Genomic DNA, 4,219 nt, shown 5'->3' with positions numbered 1-4,219 from the left:
CCGGACGGCTTCTCCCTTCAGAGATCATCCGGCGCTGGAACGAGAAGGACGTGGGACGATCAGCGGGACCAGGTAAGATGCCAGCCGGAATCTTGTGTTCCGCCGGCCGGGCGGTGGAACACAAGATACCGGCCGGCATCTTACCGGTCCCACTGGCACCCGACGCTGGAGAGGGAGATCGACGGACGACGATGGACGGAGGACGACGCTGGAATAGGAAAACGACGCTGGAAAAGGAAAACGACGCTGGATGTGCAGAGCGGGACCATGGAGGTAAGGCTGTGACAAAAATACGGGCTTAACCATCCTAGCCATTTTTTTTTGCCCGTACGAAGGTCGGGCTTAACGGCTAGGTGGTTAATAATAATAATAATATTATTATTAATAATAATAATTACATGAGTATTCATGTTCCACTTCAAAGTGGAACCAAATAAAAAAACAAAAAGATCTCACTTACCTTTTATCCCGTTGATATCTTGATTGCACTGGACCTTTCTTCAATCAGGTCCCGCGTCGTCCTAAAATTCTTCTTCATCCCAGCCTTCTTCTTTTTTTTTTCTGTCTAAGTCACCCAATCTCGTGCTGTACTGCACAGGTATGAGATCGGGTGACGTAACCCACTGTAATAAGAAAAAAAGGAGTGCTGATCTCACTGCGCATGCTTGGGATCAGCATCTCTTTCCCCTCATGGGGCCTGATTTATTAAAGCTCTCCAATGCTGGAGAGCATACACTTTCACCAGTGAAGCTGGGTGATCCAGCAAACCTGGAATGGATCTGGTCCAGGATTGAAAACATTTGCTAACAAATGGCTATTGACTTTTAAGAAATCCATTCCAGGTTTGCTGGATCACCCAGCTTTACTGCTGAAGGTGTATTCTCTCTAGGCTTGGAGAGCTTTAATAAGTCAGGCCCAGTGTAGGAAAATGCCAGGAGCAGCAAAGAGCCTTCCAGGATGAGTGTCATATGTATCCCGAGAGGCTCTGCACACCCATTCTGTCCTAATTGCTGCAGTAGGTTGCATTTAAAAGAAAAAAAAAGAAAATATATATAAAGTAAAAACTTTGACTTTGGGTCCGCTTTATTATAGCTGTTATGTTGTGTTTGATTCTGACAATTTTATATAATATATATAAATATAAATATAAATATATATATATATATATACATAAAATAACATTTTCAATACATTTAATAATATGTAATCCTCAGATACAGTAAATCTAATAAAAACTAGTACTAGGACTATCTATATAGTTTGCTGGTTTCTAGAATCATATAATACTTGTGAATTGACTACAATACTACAATACGATCTACGTATATAGGAGATAGGTGTCTTAAAAAAATAAATTACTGACTATACTGAAAGGACAAAATTTGCAGTCTAGAGACATTTTTGTGAAAATTTGTGTGGGTGGATTTTGTATTCAGCCAAAATGTATGTTTGAGACATGGCCAGCCAGGAGAGAAGATCAAAAATATGGGTTTGGCTAGGAAAGCACTTTTGTTAAATAAAGTGGCTCAGAGCACACATAGGGCCTGATTTATTAAAGTTCTACAGGGCTGAGGAGGATACACTTTCATTAGTGAAGCTGGGTGATCCTGCAAACCGGGAATGGATCTGGTCCAGGATCCAAAACATTTGCTAGCAAATACCAAATAATTTTAGGAATCCCATTCCAGGTTTTCTAGATCATCCAGGTTTACTGATGAAAGCCTTGGAGAGCTTTAATAAATCAGGCCCATTGTGTTAATTCACTAGAAGAGGATAAGAAGGGATAAAAACAAAACTCCACAGGGAAAGAGCAAGGTAAAATAGAAAACTGTACTTTAATTTGTGTTAGTTCCTCTGAGGGTCTCAAACAAAGACTGAAGATAAAAATGGATTCTGAAGATAGTTTTATTTAGCACACATGGAGAAAACTCACAGGTTATTCATGAAATGACAGCTTAGGTATTCTAAGATCAACTAGCTTCCTTTAGGAGGGAATTTTGGCAACAGTTCCAGTATAGTTCAGTCCTTGCACATCTGTAGCCAGGATAAGGTTCTTATTTTTAAGAAATGTTGATATTTGTGTAGAAGATTATATTAGCTCAAAACTCGGCTATACTTCAAGGACACGGTTTCTATGAAGCAAGCCAAAAAGAACCTCTTCATCAGAAAGAAATTTATTTTAGAAATATTTTGTATAAGCTTTAAGGGCATTAAAATAGTCTTGATACTTCAAATTCAATTTCTGACACAGTCCCGGATGTAAATCTTGGTAAGGATACTCTGTGTGAAATTGTATTCTTTAAGAGTGTATGGATGAGACGGACGGACGGACGGACGGACGGACCCAAATCAATAGAGACATAGCGGAATGCTTAAAGGTCAGAACTGTTGTGGTCTATAAGATGTGCACAACATTCAGATGGTAATTGTGTTTGTGGTTAAGTTGTGAGCAGCAGTCACTTTCATCAATGCAGTTAAGCTTCCTGTGCATAGCAAACTGCCTTTTCTTTTTGCAGTCCAGCTGGTTTTGTTTCAGAAAGGTGTCATTTGGGGTTTAATGTTCTTTGGAAGCAGTTTTTATTTTTATTTTAGCTTGATAGGGCTATTTTTAAATATAGGATGCTTCTTCTGTCCTTTTTGTTTGCAGCACACTTCTACATTGCTGTGCAGTGACTATTGTGCATTGCTAATCCCTATATCACCATAGTATGAATAAAATGAATAAAAGCTGGATAGTCTATAAAAATAATAATACAGTGATTGTTTTCTTTTTTTTAAATAAAGCAGTGCAGTGCTGCAATACAAAGAAGTTTGCAAACCATAACAACAGACTATTGGGTCACTTACCATTTTCATAATTATACCTGCTTTAGTCATATTATTTTTTTTGAAGACACCTATATCCTATAATGGTTATACTCCTATATTAGTACACAGCAGACAGTACCAATGTTACATACAAACTAAAACTTAAGGCTGTTTTTTGGCATTGGTACATGTTCTCCATCCGGTGGCTTTTGTTTAATAATAGTTTCCAATGAAACTACAAATGTGCATAACTGAATAACAAGATATGTGGTCATCCATACCCTATTGAATTTAATAGTGCTTGACAAAATATTTGGAAACCAGTTCAAGAGCTGAGCAGAGTTGCTTGTCTATTGTATTATTAATTATTATCTTTTTTATTTTGCATACTAATGCATTTCTATTAATGGTAATTTGCTGATTTATCTTGCTCCAAGTTGCCAGTGTTTACTTGTCTGTGTGTTGAAGGTTCTACCTTAATATTAGATCACCAAGTTAAACCTTTCAAATGCACATGCACATACTACACAATCAGTTTAATCCCCATTGCCTACATATAAGTCAGCGTTTGCCAAGCAGTGGTCCACGAGAAAATTTTGGTGGTTTGTGGTTCCGCCCGGTGTGCCCCCGAGCAGGTTCAGAAGAAGGCACCCGCTGGCAGGGTGCACCTGCCAGAGCCGCAGACCATGTCCCCTGTACAGAACGCAGGCTCAATGAAATGGGCGGGTGGTGTCTCTTGACACAACCCACCCATTCCCCCATCACAGGTTCAGATCTGTGATGGGAGAGTGGGCGGGTTCTGGCATCAAGACGTCACTATGGGAGAAGTTTCTTATTCTTTGAGTGACACTCGGCTTTCCGCACATGTGCGCTCCGGAGCCTGTAATTTTAGTGGTCCGTGGGACCGAAAAGGTTGGCGACCACTGATATAAGTAACCATGGAAAAGAATTACTGCACCAGTGATGATAAATGGCATGTTCAATCCTGCGTGGCTCCATGATCACTCGTACTGCAGGGCTGGTTCTTAAAGAACCATTGTTTGCAGATTTGACAGTACAGTTAATTCTCTATGGGGCTGCGTCAAAGAGAAGCTGCTTGTAGAGTCTCGCAGGAGACATCAGTCCTCTGGAGTAAGAAAGTAGTAACCTCACCGCAACCTCACTGCCAGTCTGAACATAGTGTGATATAAAAGGGAATGCATACTTATACTCAATTGGTTATTTTGTGTTTTATATTCATTCTAGTTCATTTAAATCACTTTGCAGATTTCTGATTCTTTATGTTTATTTTTTTTTAGATTGATTTCCAAAAAACATGTAAATCAATCTCTTGAAATGAAAACATAAAAACCTGAAAGGTTCTGGCGCTGTAGCAATCATTTGCAATATTTCCCTCTCAATTATTTGTATT

Source organism: Pyxicephalus adspersus, chromosome 6 (genome assembly GCF_032062135.1).
Source record: "Pyxicephalus adspersus chromosome 6, UCB_Pads_2.0, whole genome shotgun sequence".
In the NCBI taxonomy this organism is placed as follows: domain Eukaryota; kingdom Metazoa; phylum Chordata; class Amphibia; order Anura; family Pyxicephalidae; genus Pyxicephalus; species Pyxicephalus adspersus.
The sequence above is the reverse complement of the archived record's forward strand: the minus strand, read 5'-3'. Positions refer to the sequence as shown.